The sequence below is a fragment of the Nipponia nippon genome, unplaced genomic scaffold, assembly GCF_047370975.1.
Source record: "Nipponia nippon isolate SJK-2023a ecotype South Korea unplaced genomic scaffold, ASM4737097v1 scaffold_12, whole genome shotgun sequence".
Classification (NCBI taxonomy): Eukaryota; Metazoa; Chordata; class Aves; order Pelecaniformes; family Threskiornithidae; genus Nipponia; species Nipponia nippon.
Window position 1 is genome coordinate 9,435,406 of NW_028262313.1, and position 17,204 is coordinate 9,452,609.

At 40.3% G+C, this 17,204-nt stretch overlaps 1 protein-coding gene across 2 annotated transcripts in view; it reads left to right on the plus strand.

The window, feature by feature from the left end:
* The first annotated feature begins 5 nt into the window (after window positions 1-5).
* The window catches only part of IDS (iduronate 2-sulfatase), a 32,736-nt gene continuing 15,537 nt past the window's right edge, over window positions 6-17,204 (plus strand). Inside the window, exons 1-5 of one of the 2 annotated variants that reach the window (XM_087748685.1) lie at window positions 6-188; window positions 438-560; window positions 1,452-1,539; window positions 3,915-4,066; window positions 10,014-10,201. The gene's annotated coding sequence lies outside the window, so the exon portion shown is untranslated. The remainder of the gene's footprint in view (window positions 189-437; window positions 561-1,451; window positions 1,540-3,914; window positions 4,067-10,013; window positions 10,202-17,204) is intronic. The other variant, XM_087748686.1, reaches the window with a different exon arrangement.

Consider the following 17,204-nt stretch of genomic DNA (forward strand, 5'->3'; position numbering starts at 1 on the left):
GGCCCTTCCCCGCCGGGAGAAGCGGGGGGGGCGGCCCGGGCCTCTCCCCGCTGAAGCCGGCTCCTGGGAGCGGCGCCTGAGGGGAGCCGGGCCGAAGGCAGGGAGCTCCCCGCAGCGGTCGGGGGTGCGGTGGCCTGGGGGCCTGTGGCGATGTGTGTTTGGCATCGAGGGAACAGCGCCACTGAAAGGTGTCCTAGTCCAGTGCTCACCGAGAGACGTTCAAATACATATTAAAAAAAAGCCAGTTAACTTTTTTTGGGGGAATCAGTATGGCCTTTTTCGGCTTACGTTTGAAAAGATTTTTGATGGACTAGCATAATTCTGCAGCCTTTTACTGAAAAAGAAACCCCTTACAATATGTCAGACTGCGTAGTAAGGAATGGTGTGTCTATTCCGCTCCTTTGTAGGCTTAAATTTGTGTTTACTTTGTGCTTCAGGACGCCCGGGTGTGCTGACTGGCTGCTCACATTCAGACTCTAGCGAGAAGCTTGCTGCAGGGAGATGTAAAGGAACAGCCTCTTCTTGCAACCCCGGGGTCACGTCAGCAGTGTTTATCTCAGGTTCAGTTATTTCCTTTTAAATTTATGACTTCCTTTCAGAAGTTGAACACTGAGTTTTGGTTATTTTAAAAACATGGGCTTAGATAATCTTTTCTGAATCTGTTCAAAATATTCTATTTATTACCTGTTCATTTGTGTTTTATCTCACCCTTGAGTAAGCTTATATTGTCTCGTATGTATTAATAGAAATCCTCATCAGACATTCTTCAAACTATTAGTGAGTCAAGCCCAGAGGATCTGGAGGCAGATTTTGTTTGTGATTCTGCCACTTAGTTTCTGCTGCAATTTGTGACGTGGCAGTTCTCATTTTTATAGCGTGAAATCATACGTTATTTGGACACATCATGAGTGTCTGGTTGTCTTCAGGGACCTTCCCATTAACTGATCTGGCCATCATTGGATTGAACAGGCTAATCTTACGTTAAAATGAAATAGTAACAAATGCTGCTGGAAGGGAAGATACCAGGGAAAGTAAGAATTAATACAAGGAGATAGAAGAAGTGGTTTTGGACTTAGGTATGCTACCCACCTGGGCTTAGCTCATTTTAGGTGGTGGAAGCAGAGGTAGCAATGGACAAGTCTTGGGCAAATTTTCTTCTTTTCAGTTGCATTGGGATAATGCCTAGGGATGTGCTCCTCTGAAACCACCCTTTTTATGGCTGGTTTTCCTTTGTGTACTCATATTGGAGACATGCACCTCACTGTTTAAATGTCCAGCTGATTTTTAAGGCACTGTCATGTAATGCTTGTTTAAATTTACGTCCAACAAAATTACTAGGAAATCTCAAAGTGTTATTTTAAAGGTAGACAAAAATTAGGTTAACTTTTTTTATTCAGCATTACCCAGCAAGTTGCCTGAAGAACTAAAAGCAGTCTTCATGTGTTATTTAGCTTTGTCCTTGGACTGCACACATGCCCAATGGAATACAAAAGTAATATCGAGAAGAAGGAAGCATTCTTTTAAACTACGTTATGATGGGTAAGCCCTCTTCTGTGGACATGATTTCAAGAGTTTAGTTCTGGTTTATTATTGTGGAAACTGCCCGTACAATACATTTCCTTATTACTCTAGATATGAATCAATGTGTACAGTAAGAAAAAGAAGCAAAAAAAGTAAGGGAAAAAAGTCCATTCTGAAAAGGCTGAGAACTACTTTCATTGCATATTCTGGAACTGATCACATCAGCCTTTTAAATGTCCTTGCATCGGGATGAATGTTGAAAATTGTGCAGGTGGTGATTAAATGCTGCAAAAGTGATTGCATGCTCAGAAGAAATTGTCATGAGGAGTTGAGTGTATTTCAGAGACACTGAGATCACTTAATTGTGTTATGTATGTACCTTCTTGGAGACAAAATATTAGGTACTAAAAGACTCTTCAGCCAAGCTAGAAAAGGCATAACAAGAATCAAGGTTGAGGACTTCAGCTAAACAAATATTGGTTAGAGAGGGGAGAGCTGGTGTTTCTTTTCTCTTTTTTTTTTTTTAAGGGAAAGTAATTAGCTGTTGGAACAAATGGCCCTGAGAAACAGGAGATTTTTCATTTTTAAATGAAGTCTGGGTGCCTCTCTGGAAGATACATGCTAACCAAACTCAAGTCAATGAGCTTGACTGTAACAAGGGTTATGAAATTATATGGCAGATCAGGACAGATTATATGATGACTCTATATTGGGATAGATTATCTGATGACTCCTTCTGAACTGAAAATCCCCATAGCTCCTCACTAATCAAGATTACATTGCAAGTGAAGTGCTAATAAAAGAAAAAAATCAATCATATCTTAAGCTCTAACTTCTGCAGAAAGATGAAAAAAGGACTGAAAAGTAAATGGTCTAAGTCTTCATCCAGTGCTAACAGGACTGGTAATTTATACCAGCTAAGAAGCTAGGCTTATGTGCAATGTGATTTATTAAATGCCATAGCTACTTGCGGCCCTTGGCAGTATTCATCAGCTAATACAATCTACTCAAAGATGTGATTCATCTGGAGATATTCACTGGCAAATTGTAGATAAAATTTTAACTCCATTGGCAACAACACAAATAGCTGACAGCCTTCCACACCAGGAGCTTTCTGCACAATATTTTCAGCTCTGATAAGGCAAGGGTATGTCAAAGGCTACAAGAAAGGAAGGACATGCCAGCACAAGTAATGGCAGTGCGGAGGGTGTGTGAGGAGATTGGTAAGAAATCAGGATGAGAGAGAAGCATGAAAACACAATGGAAGAAAAGAGAAGAGAAGGAAAGGAAAGGATGAAGGCGAGGCAGTCTCCAGAGACTGATGAGATGAAAAGTACCCATATGATAGGACCTGTGGCAGGGCAGTATACAAGCTTCTAAGAAACCAAAGAATTACCAGGCTTAAAAAATCGGAAACTAGAACCCTGTTTTTCATTCCGCTTTTTCAAAAGTTGAGCCTTAGTAGTTTGGAAAAGAGAACAATTATGCATAATGTATTTATCCAAGATAAAATACATCTACTGCAATGCATAAAGAAGCTACTAGACAAGACAGTACCTGTAAGCATTATCCTCAGCCAGATGCAATCATAAAACAAAGTCAAAATAATATTAACAAGGAATTATCTTAACTTGAGAACTGTTAATAATTCAGAAGGCTAATAAAGCAGCATGCCATTTCTAAGAATATTCATGAAGGTCTGTAGGAGTAAATCAAGAAAGATTTCTTCTGCAGTTACAATGTTTGGCTGACTGCCCAGGCAGCAAAGTAGTTCCTACAAGGAACAAAGAACTAGGAAAGAAATCCCAAGTTACAGAAACATGATAGAGACAAAGCTAAAAAAAAAAGGAGGTAACGAGACAGAAAGAAAACAGCTCTTTGCTGTCAGACCCAACCTGCAGGTGCCACAGCTGAGAAAACCTCCACTCACTTTATCTGCTTTTTCCCCCCAAAAAATATATAGCAAATTTAGCCCCCTATAAGACAGTAGAGTTTTCCCCCTTCTCTCCTCTGGAGGAAAAGTTAAGAGCTGGCTGCTTAGCAGCTGCTGTTGGATCTGACAAACACGCTGGGTGATGTTTTTCTGCCTGCAAAATACCTTGTTCTCCCTGCAAGCAACAAAGCCGTGCTTTCAAGGGGGATGCAGCGGGCACAGCGAAGATGGTGGAAAGAAAGACTTTGCAGGCAGGGCTGGGATTGAATGGGGGCCCCAGAGGTCTCCCTGGGATGCGACCGTGCATGCGTGGCACAGACACACACATCCACATGTACAGCAGTGCCCCCCCAGCCTCCTCGCTGCTGGGGTGGGGTGAGAAGCAGAAAGGGCCTTGACTCCGCATAAGCACTGCTCAGCAGTAAGGAAACCATCCCTGTGTTGTCAACACTGTTTCTAGCACAAATCCAAAACATAGACCGATACCAGCTACTGTGAAGAAAATTAACTCTACCCCAGCCAAAACCCGCACAAAGGGACAGGGACAACGACTATGAGTGCAAGCGAGCTGTGCTGGGCGGCTGGAGCCAGCGCCAAGCCCTGGGCTGCCAGGTACTGGGTGCTGGGGGTGGGTGTTTGTGTGCGTGTGCGTGTACATGCCCGGGGAAATCGCTGTTTCACACTGCCTGGTCTTGTAGCTGGCAACTCTTAGTGAGTGGTGTTTCTACTCGGAGCCAAATTAAACGGTTTTGTTTCCTTCTGCCTGACTGTTAAGTTTCTTTAAGTGGCTTTTAACTTGCTTAGATGGTCTTTTTTTTTTTGAAGTAATTTTATTTGCATCTGGAATGTTTTATACAGTACGGTAACTTCCATTTGCAGGACTGCTGGGGTATTTCAGACCCAAGAGAGACAGTGCAAAGTAGTTTGAGATGTGGCTAGTGCAGGGTACCTGTTCATTTTGGTTGTGCCTTGTAAAATGAAAACCAAAACAACATGGTATGCAGACAGAAGACTCTGATGTCAGCTTCCTTCAGCAGTTCACCTTCAGGTAAATCTAATAGCATAGAAATGAAAATGATTTATTTTCCTGATCTCAGCAATTCATCCACATGTTCCTTCACAATGTGATCCAAAAGTTTGTAGTGCTGCAAGAAAACAGCTGATATTTTATAGTAAAAGCTCTGTATTAGAGTAGGTAATGAGAAAACAACAGCAATACCTTTGACCCCTAGATAAGTCAAACAATCTGCCTTTCAATTCTAACTTGATTCCTTTGAGATTTAGGATGATCTGTTTGCCCTTCTTCTGGCTCATAGGAGATACAATATTAAAAGAGAGACTTTTTTTTATTAATTGTTATATCCTAATTTTTTACCCCTTAAATTGGATGTTGAAGCTATGACTTTCAAATAACCTGAAACCGTTACTATGTCATTAGCCATGATTAAATTCCTGTTGAATTTATGGGTAAGCTCAGGTGACATACTTTTGTACTGTTACCTCAGGAAAGCTAGGGCTAAAGTTTTGGCTTGAAGTCAAGCAACTGGCAATGGGGATTTTAGGGGCTTTCTCAGATCTTTTGCTGGTCTCAGGTTTCTTGGTTGCTATGGCTCGATGCTACACTTGTGAGGGTGATGTTGAGGAGAGTTGTTCAGCAAAGAAAAACCGAAGTGTTGTCTGAACTTAAAGATTTACAAGGTTTCTCTTGAGTTTAAATTTTATGGTGATTTAAGGGTGGGAGGAAGAATATGGGGAGGGGATAAAAGCAGCAGGAAGCCATCTGCTTTCTGGTAAGACTTCCTGTCTACTGCTGGTTGGGACTTGAACAGTACGAATTGAACTGAATCCCCTGAGATAGTTTATGTTGGAGACTAAACAGACATTTAGTTTTCATTCCATTTATCTAGTTCCTCAAATTAGTTCAAAAAGTCATATGTAGTGTCTACTTTGTAGTCACTGCCATTACTGCTTTCATAAGCCATCTACTTGTATTCTTACTCTGCTTAAGAAAAAAAAAAAACAGGAGATTCCCTATTGTCATGGTTTAACCCCAGCCAGCAACTAAGCACCACACAACCGCTTGCTCACTCCCCCCCGGTGGGATGGGGGAGAGAATTGCAAGAGTAAAAGTGAGAAAACTCATGGGTTGAGATAAAGACAGTTTAATGGGTAAAGCAAAAGCCACACACGCAAGCAAAGCAAAGCAAGGAATTCATTCACTACTTCCCATGGGCAGGCAGGTTTTCAGCCATCCCCAGGAAAGCAGGGCTCCATCACGCGTAACGGTTACTTGGGAAGACAAATGCCATCACGCCCAATGACCCCCCTTCCTTCTTCTTCCCCCAGCTTATATACTGAGCATGACGCCATATGGTATGGAATAGCCCTGTGGCCAGTCTGGGTCAGCTGTCCTGGCTGTGCCCCTCCCAGCTTCTTATGCACCTGGCAGAGCACAAGAAGCTGAAAAGTCCTTGACTAATGTAAACTCTGCTCAGCAAGAACAAAAACATCAGTGTGTTATCAACATTATTCTCATCCTAAATCCAAAACACGGCACTCTACCAGCTACTAAGAAGAAAACTAACTCTATCCCAGCTGAAACCAGGACACCTATCCTTGACTGACCAAACTTAAGTGAAGGAGAAAAAACCTGAATCAGCCTTCTAATTTGTCAAGCTTGCTTTTCTGTTGACAGTCAGCCTTGACTCCTTTCTAACATACCTTATAATTCATGTGTCCTGTTTGTTTTACAGACTTCTTAAAGTGTCACTGGTAGATGACTGGAATACAATAACATTTAAAGGGAAGAGAGCAGTTCAGTAACGATTGACTTATGTGGCTGACAGCATAGCCAGGGACTGTTTCTAGGATCATCTTTCATGGTCTATGACAGAACATCAAATTGTTTACAAAAACAAATCTCCAGGTTTGAAAATCCCTATTTGAATTTCTGTTGATTTTACTGTAGGCCTTACTGTTAACATTTATTCATAGAATAAAGAGAGATCGACTGGTAATTGACAACGAAGAGATTGCTCAATCTATTATAAAGTCTTTAGACCGGCCTGTAATTTTGCACAGTTAAAAAGTCATGATCTTATATCTGCACAGATGTTATTGTCATTGGCATTACATGCAGCTGCTTAGTTTTGAAATTAGGGCCTTCAGTTTCAATGAAGATTTCAATAATTTCTGTAAGAATATTTGTGTCCTATTTGGGAAGTTAGTTTAAGGGCAAAGGCTTTAAATCATTCTATTTGCATCTGTCTGTTGGATGTTGTGCCCCTAAATTAATATCCTCCAGCCTGAAACCTGTTTCTAGAGTTGGAGTTCAGCAAGCTGCTGTTTATATTAATGCCAACTAGGATTGTGATGTGAAGCACATTATACTGCTAAAACACTACAAATTTCAGAAGCTGTTCTGCCAGTGGGATGCTAGAAAATGCATTGTTGTGCAGCTATTTGGCCAAAGCAAGATTTGACACAATGTTTTGACATCACCTGCAAAAGATGTATCTGGTCTAATTATATGTACTATACTTTTCTATCTTAAACTGTTCAGCTAGTTTCACTCATTACTTGTCTTCCTGTTGAGAGGAAGCTCATTTAAACAAGTCATGTTCCATGCCCCTTTTCTTATGCAATCTGTCTTTTTCCTGCCTTGCCACAGCTTCAGAGTTATTAATTTTTTATGATGCTCTGTGCCTGAGATTTCTGCCACTCCTTTCTCTTCCACTGTGTTTAGGATGTGTTGAAATAAAGCTGGAAAAGAAGGCATTGGAACATAGGTCTATAAATCCTATCAATCTCCTAATAATGGTGATTTATCAGAGTTGGTGCTTTCCTTCAAGGCCTCCTTAATTCCATTAGGCTTTGCTGGTGGATCAGATCACACATATTGTCCTGGCAAAATTAATATAATGTTCTATTCCTAAAACCCATGCATAGTATCCAGCACAAAACATGACTCTTCTTTGCAGTGGTTTAACTTTCAACCTATTGTGCTATTAGGCTACTTGGACCAGCTGAACCCATAACCATTTAAGGAAGTTCCATAAATTTCTCTGTGGAGATATGATTCTGAGAAGAGAAGGACGTGACCTCTTCAGGAAGACATCAACTGAGAGATATTTAGCTCCAAGAGACAAAGGCTGTTTAAGAGAGCTCCAGCCAAACAGAAAACTGAATAAACTAGATTTTTGCTGTCATATGCACAGGGAGATGTTAGAGATGCTGCCAACCTTAAAACAGTAAGAAAAACCTGCAAGTCTCCTCGGCCCTCCTCTCATACCAAATCAGTGCTGTGGGTGCCATAGCTAATATATCTGCCGGTGTCATGAGTGTTTAGAATTATGGATGCTTTCAGTGACATCTCAATTGTCCTTGAAGCAGCATGTTTTCCTCTTCTCGTGTTTCTAACTTTTGGCATAACTCCTGTGCCAGATAATTTGTCAGGTTTCTACAGCATTGGAGATTTCAGTATGTAGTGACCAACAAACTACCCCCACAGTAGCTTTGTGCTTTATGGTGATTGAAGTGGGAGCCCAATATGGTTCTTATAAAATTCAGTGGTGGCGGTGTCCTTATTGACTCAAATGAAGTCAAAGTGAAGTCTGTTTTGTAATAACTGGAGGACACAGGTCAACCTGACGCGGGTTTAGATTTCTTTAGTTTGACCAGTGTGCTATATTCTTCAAGTATTTTAGGTAACCTTTTCTTCATTACAAGTGAACAGATCCATGAACTAGTGGGATTTGATTTTTTCTTCCTTCTGATGGCTTTTTCAAACACTGTCACTATGTGACTTCTTCATTGATATTCCTGCCACATCCCGTGGAGAGTTTTGGTTTTTTAATCACGAGTGAACTTGGTCTGTTCAAGTTAGCACAGTGCTGATTTTCATATTTTCTTTCAGCTCACACTTTGTTCTTGTTTAATTGCCAAAAGTAATAGTCGTCCAAATTCTAAACACAACTAACGAAAGTGCAGATTTTTGTGCCCTGCAGTAGTTTATTGTATGACTAGAATTTACCAAATTTTTTTTTAATAGCAAAGCATCACATTTCGTTGCTATTTTAAAATTTTTTCATGTTTATCATTACCAAAAAATGTATCTGCAGCGGAAATGTCCTTATAAAATAGAAAAGGGAACATTTATTTTGCAGTATTTTTGAATAAGAAATTGTATAAATATACAATTGGGAAAAAATGCATTAAGTAGCTTATATAATAGAAATACAGCATCTCTTTGGTTTATCTTTAAATGGTGCATTTAATTTTAATACAGTAAACTGAGACTGATTGTACAGGTAGAATATTTGATGTAAAATTCCCATGGTTTTGCTATAAAATTCATGATGTGGTTGACTAATACCATCACCTTAGTCCAACACAACGTAATTTAATTCTATAATTTGTGTTCTTATCATTGAAAAATATAGAGGTGTTTGACATGAGGTTTCTAAGTAATTTACAAATTGCAGTACAATTCTGCTTGTGTTTTCTCTAAATTTGCTATGATTTTTGTTAACTTCCACTCCACCTCTACTTGATCGGTCCTGCGTGTTATGAAGGGAAGGCAATTAGAGCTTTACATTGACCTGATAATTCATGTGAAAAGACTGACTTGTCAACTGTTATGAAAATTAGGAGCTCTTGTCTTCGCTAAACATTTGTATTTTAACTAAGGAAATTGCGCTAGGAATGGAGCCTTTCACCAAGGACAGAGGCTGTGAGTTAAAGGAACTGGTTGCGCCTATCATGTTATGCCTAGGGATAACTGATGGGAGTTCTGCATGCAACACTATGCTTCTAACTATTTATATTCCTCCTTTTTTAAGTAAAGGCACGTAGTAATTTTACCTAAAGCTTTATTCAGATTAAGAACTTCAGTACTGACACGGGTCGGGTGTTCCAAGAATCTCAAGGATCTGCATGTCCAGGTAACACTGACTTCAAATGAGATTTCTGTCCATGACTCCTCTGGGCTTCTTTCAGAAGTCAAGCCAGATAGCACAAGATAAATGCTTAAATGCCACCAAATCAAATAACAGTTTCTGGATTTTATATACAAGAGGTGAGTTCAGTTCAGCATGCCTTGCAGCAGTGTAATAATTTGCAGCAGTGTAGCACGTGGGTTAAAATACTGGCACCCGGGTGTAGTAACACTGTGCAACATGTACTTTAGCCAGTGATGCAGGACAATGATAAATCAGGCTTCATCTTACCAGTAATGGGATATAGCAGAGCTCCTTCTGCAATGTATTCAAGGAAAAGGATCAGGTTAAATGTCAGTATGATTGTGGCGAATTTACATGGCTTTTACAGAGGTAAAACACTAACCAGCTACTTGCAGCATTTTATTCTTTGACAAGGACTGACATATCTTACCACATTGAAAAGACACATAAAGGTATCTAAAATAATACAACTCACTTAAGTCTCTGATGTTTCAGCCATGAAGCAAGAAACCAATTGTTAACAAAATTAGATGGGAGGCAGGGAATGAAAGTGAACAAGATCAAAGAGATGAGCTTTTGGTTTTTTACCTTGGTTTCAGGTCTGAGATCTAGCAAGATGACGTTTTGGAATTGTCTAGGAGCTGTCCAAATTAAATAGAAGATAAAAATCAGAAAGCTCCAGCTCAATGGTCCAAAGAGGTGTGTTGGATTACCAAGTCCAAGCTCACAAAGGATGACTAAGAGGACAGCATAAGGTGATTCATCTTCCCTGGGCTTTCAGCTTTACGTAAGTCAGGCATTTGTTTTTTAATGTTCACTACAATACAAGTTAAAAAACAAATGCTGTATGACAGTACCAATGCTTTTATCTTACACGAAAAAAACATAAGTATTTTAAAGCATTGGTACTCTCACACAGCCAAGCTGTTGCAAAGCAATCTTCAATGACATGATCACATGCTGTTCTTCCCCACAGGATTCCTGCAGTAAGTTGGGGTTGTCTAGTAAAGCATCACCTTGTGTATGCTTTAGTTGCTGAAGGGGAAAGGTGTCCTGTGAAGGAGTCAAGGAATTTCAGGAAGAGAAAGAATGTTCTCCTTTAAGGCAGTTGAATCTTACGCTCTGTCTGTGTGCGTACAAGCCAGGCTTCACTGGTCCTTTTTTCCCCACCTTGTATTCCTTACCCACTGGGTATCTGTGCTTGAGATTCTGGGACCTAGTCGCCTCTCACCTGCAGTAGTATGCTCATTCAAACCTGTATTATAGGGTTCTGTAACAACAAAAAGTTTGGAAAATCAGGTTCTAGATGGACAAAATAAGTAACCACAATTTTGTGTTCTAGATGGGCAAAATAAGTGACCACAATTTGGTCCATAATCTGTTTGTCTTCTATTTCTCCCTGTTCTTTAATTCTATCCTTTTATCAAAGGCATGAAATCTTAGTGAAGAAACAAACACTTCTGTGCTCAAAGTATTGAAATAGCGTGAAAGCTTAGCCTCCAGTTGCCTCCACACCCCCTGGCCTGCTGCCTTCCAAAGGCAGACAGGAGCATTGCCTGTGAGGCAGCACCGCAGAAGGGGTAACCAGATCACAGCTGCTCCCTCCTCAGCAGCTTGGTTCTGTGCCTCCCTTGTGGTGGCCTGGAGCAGCAGAAAATTTTGCTCAGCTGAGGCTGGAGTTTCTGCTCAGCATGTGCAAAGTGGTTTCTATTTATTTTTGAAAGAAGGCTTATAACATTATCATGTTGATGAAAGTTGACAGCTAGATCAATGCTTATTTTTGGTTGCTGATGCTTATAAAATTACAATTTATGTTTGTTTTCACCTTTTAAGACCTGCAGGGGCTTTGTCTTTATTTTACTCCCCTGGTTTTCCAGTTAATTTCTGATGGATTTTGGAGTTTTCATATCCTGCTGCTCCCCGCTATCCCTATAGCTACCTCCTTCCAGCAAATGGGTTTTCCAAAGCTTATTGCTGCTAGAGCATTTCAAAGCAAAGGCGGTTCATGAGCTTCATTTCATGACTTACATGGTACATGTGAAAGTCCTTTACGTAAAAAGTGATCAGAGATGTAATTTCATTTGAACAAACACATACTAGAACACATTTGTCCCTTTGTGGCTTTTACCTGAACCTTTTGGACCATAGAATGTTATTGACAAATTATGGGAAAAAAGGTGTTTGGAAAGGGCATACTAGTTTGAGCTCTTCATCAAACAGCTCTCCTGCGAAGCACCTTTGAGTCTCATTGACTCAAAGGAAAATGATGGTATCTAGAAAGGACTGGTTACCCTCTTGAGGTGTCATGCTTAAAAGCGCTGAGTAAACTCAGCATAGAGCCTTTGGGATCCAGTACGCTGACGGCTATTATGGTAGGAGACTGAGGATGCAGGTTAGACAGAAATAATCTTTGAGTTTTGTCTCCTTTTATACTAACAAAAGAAAGAAACGTAGAATCATTGTTTTAGTAACCAGACACCAGCTATTCCATCCTGCAGTCATATTGAGGATAGTGCCAATTTCTGAATACATTGTGGATTGTATCTTGATCTGTTACGTATTGAATTGGCAAGTGACTGTTGTGGAAATGTGGTTCTCAAGAATTTTTCTTCTGGTGGACCAGAAAGCCTGCTGCAGAGCTTGTTGTGTACTGGGGTCATATCTGGCACGTTCGTGGGATGCTTCTGGAGGTATAGGCCATTTTCAGCACATGAAACGGTGTTACGCATGGGTAGCTGTAGATCAGCTTGTAGGGTCTTGTGAATCAGAATTTGGAAACTACCGGCATAGTAACAGAACCAGTCTCCTACTGTGTACAGAGTAAACTCAGAGCAGTGCAAGAAATGTCTACAGTGGCTGTGAGCAAAAATTTTTTTGTAGTTCGGGATCTTTGACCTCACAGATCTGTTCCCTCAGGTGAACTGTGAAGAAAGGAGATAGTAGAGAAAGGAAGAATTTGCTCTTGTCAAAAGACATTGTTACTCACTATTACAATTGCTAGTTCTATGTCTCTTGGTCTTACGACTGTTCTGTTTTAGTCAAGCATGATAAAAAGTGTCATTAAAAGAACCCTAAAGAGCAGCAAATCCTTGGTAATTTCTAAAAGGCTTTATCCTAACCTTGAGCAATTTTTAATTCTGCCTTGCTCTGCCTAATTACAGATCCCTGCTTATCCTCCCCTGTGCTTCCCCCTTCATGACACTTGCTTTGCATCCCACAGTTTGCGTGTATATGGGAGGCAGGATCTGTGTCTTCACAGGAATCGCTCCTCTCATGCTTTGTAAGTAGAAAACATCACCTTAGTCAGAGCAAAGTAGTTGTGTACTTTGGTGTCCTTGTCAAATTACTAATTGTAAGGTTTTAATGTTTGAAATGGAGAGTTGCTTAACAGAAGACGGTGACCTCCCTGTTAGCAATACCTGAATACTGATGAGCTTATTCACTTCCCTTCTAAGGCAGTTGTAACAAGGGGAATAGAGGGTCGGTTAGATTTCACTATTAACAATAAATGGGGGTCAGATTATTTTGGGTTTTTTTTAACAACTGTATTTTGTAACTGGATGCCATCCAAAATACCCTCTGAAATCTGCAGCAACTATTAATCCAGAATAGCAAACACAACAGAGTTTGTAAATGTTTAAATAATAGACCAGTCCTTGCCAGATACCCACATTAAAGAATTCAGCAGTATTACATGACATCTTGTTTACGCAGGCTTTCCTGTTTGCAGGCCTTATCTCTTTATTGTGCTCACCGTGGAACTTGAGAAATTGCCTGTGTCAATGCTTATGTGCATGAAAGTTATTTCTTAGGGGCTACGCTGCAGTGTGCTTGCCTGCCCTCGCTGAGCAGCTGGGACAGTGGGATTTCTTGGAGCATTACCTGAAGGGTAGGCACGTTTCCTGAAATGGGTGCAGGGAGGGTCAGGAAGAACTCCAGTTCCTCCATCCACCCATCTCTTCTCTGTCCAGCACATCAGAGACGGAGCTGGTAGTGTCTAATTTGCCACGTTTATAGGCCAAACAGGAAATGGGAGAAACCGTGACTGAGGTGTGCCTTTGATTCATTGCTTTTGTGGTGGTAACAGCACCTGCCTCACCTACTGCCTGTCTGAAGTCAGTCTAAATAGTATCTTAGAGACAGCTCTGCTTCTACATGTGCTTGGGAAAACTCATTGTGTGAGATCGCTAACCTAGGACTTGGGGGAGAGAGAGCGAGCGCGCGGCAGGTGACTCACTTCGGCCATGGAGAAATGACTGTATATGAAATGAAGGCTTATAATGAGTATTTTTGGATTAGAAATATTATCTAAGGCCTACAATGTATTTTCTAGTGCATGGGTCTGCAGATTGGACTGCAAGGACAGACTACAATGGTATCTTATCATTTATCCTAAGAATTTTAACAAACTGAACGTCTATGCAGATGCCTCGGATACAATGTTTTTAGCTTATCCTTGAGTGCTAATGTTCACAGATGACTTAAAAGTATATTTGCTTTGGTTCTGAAAGTAGAGCTATGGAATCTTTCAAAAATGAAAATGCTTTTTAGAGATTTATCAGCATTCTGTCTCAGTGGTTCAGGCAGCTCCGTGTTTGCTATAGGTATTTCACTTCCTCACCATATGTGCCAGAGAAGGCTACAGATGTTAATGCAGGTGTTATTATTTTTAACAGGCTTCTCTCTCATTTTCTTCATAGCAACTTGTACAGAAATGAATTTCATCAGTCCATAAAACAAAAAGGAAAACAGTGCATTTTGGAAAAAAATCAGTTTAGAAAAATAAAGAAATTTGCCAATCAGAAGCTTCCTGTAGTGAGTAGTCAAATACTTTCATAATGCGTGAGAAATAAATGATAATCTATTTGTGATTAGTTATATTGATTCATTGAAAACAGCATCACTCTTTGAGAGTTTGAGTGAACTGATCACAGGGCCCAACCATTTGTGAGAACCTGCTTTCTCAGAATTACTGAGTGATGCAGAAAAATTCCTTAGACTTGCTAATGAATCTAATGTGGTATTTGCAGTTACTGTTTTGAGCCAAATGCAACTTCTGGTGAAATCACTGGGGGACATGTGCAAGGACAGGTTACATATGTGAAGAGCCAAGACATCCTGGGCAGAGCTCAACACCTGGGTTATGTTATAGTCCTTCACCATATTCACTTAGTCTTAAAAACACACTTTATCTTCCTTGTCAGAGGAAACAAAGAGCATGAAAACCTGCAAATCTTAATGTTAGTTTTGATTCTCATCTTGGAAGCTATTCCTTGGCATGTTGTTGTCCTCCTTGCAAGAGAAGAGGACCAAAGCCGTTTTGCAGCATAGGGAAATAGCAGAGAAAGCCAAGTTGATCACATGCTTTGTAAAGCAAAATAAAATTATTTCTCTGGTACTTGCATTAATTTCTTTATAACCTATTCCATAGATGCTGACTTGAGAGACTGTTACCTGTTAGTTTCTTGGGTTTTGGCTCAAGAAGTTTGAACACTAAAGAAGTACAGTTTCCAAATGAAACTGATGAAATCCTCCCTTAACCAGAAAGTATACATGTGGAAACTTTCCTGGAAAGCATCCCCAGGTATGAAAATGCTACTTTATAGTAGCTGATAGTACAGCCATTTCTTACAGAGTTGCATTAATAGTATTTTTCCCACTAGAAATATTGCTGTGCTGAATTTTTACCATGTCTTAATGTGGGTATGTCACAGAAAACAGTTGATTGTAAGATATTTAGCTGTTATGGTGGTGGCTCATCTGCATTACTAACACTTGTGCAAGCACTACTGTGGACTCCCAAACCTTCAGTATATGCCTCAGCGTATTGCTAAGCCAGCAGATTGTCAGATTTGATACTCAGTGGTGGTGGTAGGTGGAGGCGGCTGACATTCATAAGCGCTTCTGGGACTTCTAGCAGAATGACTGAAGAGGAGTGTTGTACAAGGTATCTCCAGTTCAGGCGAGGTTTAGGTTTAACCTTTCCTCTTACACTCCTGACTCATCACGCCCAATACAGCAGTGGTTTAGTTCAGGAGCTGAATGACAGGCAGCTCAGATGCCCATACATCCGGGGTGGAGTGGACATCCGAGCTGTGGGACCAGTTTGTCAAAGACATACTGTCAGGGCTGTGATTTCAGTGTCTGCAGTCATTCACCTGGCATCACCCCAATTTGCTTTTTAGCGTCAGAACTTGTGTGCTGCTTGAAAAACAATTTTTCTGTGTAATTTGTTCTTCTAGTGGACTGAACTTAAGATGATTGCTAAATACTCAGTTAGGCAAACCAGGAAATCCGTATCAAGTACCACTTAACATATTCGCATTTGAGAGAGGCAAGCGTTATGGTAATTAAATGCATGTGCAATAGCAAAATAATTCCTTGGCTTTTTCCATAAAAAGTCTTCAAATGAAGAGGAGAGAAGTGCCACTGGGGGATGCACTGTTCAGTACATTTCCAGCAGCTGATCTATGCTGGGAGAGTTGCTGATACCTGTGAGATACGCTGCTTACACACAAAATTAATTCCAAAATACGCAATCATCAAATACACTGAATAATATTCATGATCTGGTTGCATGTCGTGTACGCTGTAGTAACTGAATTTGTAGTAACAGGGTTCTTGATTTGATTCAAGCATTTCCAGTGTGTGTAGAAAGGAAGTGTAAGATCCACGTAAAAATGAACTCCACTGTAATAGTTCAGAGAAAGTATATGTTCCTTGCATGTATTGGAGCCACCAACACAGCAGGTGTGCAGGAAATCCAATCGACCCAAGAAGAACTTGGCTTATCAAGTGTGTTCTCCAGTTGATGTACACATGCACAATATATCCAACACCTCAAGAAGGCAAGTTGTGTGCGTGCTTTTTGCTATTTATGCATTGGACATGCTGTGAATTAATTGCAGCTGGTAAATCTACTGTCTTGCCTCTGAGAAAGTGGCAGGGTATGCAGAAATCCCAGATAAACCTTCAAAATCTTTATATTCCGTTTGAATAAGATTTCTAGGTGGGGAAAAAAGAGGAGCATCTAGGAAAGTCTGGCCAGTAAGCCTGTTTTCATGGTGATTTCTCTTAGTGCAGATAACTTCAAAGTTGCAGAAATACCACAGTTGGCACAATCCCAGCAGCGCAGAAGCACTAATCCACCTGCCTGCCTGCCTCCGATGAGGCAGGCTGTCCTGCCTGAACTTTTCACGCTCAGCTATCGATTATCTTTCCAAATGCTAGTCCTCAGGATAAAAAAGGTGATGAATTAAGGCATTTCTGTCTCAGAACTCATGCTGCCAACGTTTTAATTTTGATAAGAAAGAGCCACCAATACAGTCCTGAAGCACAGAAAGAATAAAATTTTAGATTCCATTAGAGATGCATTGCTTTTCTGTAAATGGAGGCTTTTTCCCTATTTTCTTTAATAGTCCAATCCTAAAGACATTGATATTTGCCAGTACATTTCACTGTTGATCTGCCATTTGTAGTCAAAGGAGAACCTAACACTTGCTAAAAAGGAAAAATCCACATACCACCACGGGTACCGTTGTCATAGTGGTTTTCACATGCAAGCGAGTGAAAAGTTGGCAGTGTGTTTTCAATATGGGTGTATTTGTCATCACTTCACCTGCTTGTTAAATGTTTAAGACTACATAGTTATCGTCTTTTAATTCTTTTATAATCCTCTTGTGAGCAGCCTTATTATACCGTCTTGGTCTTCAGTAACCTTACAGTTGTAGATTGGGAAACATCTGTATAGATAGTAGTGAGTTTATGTTGTACAGGAATACTGGCAATAA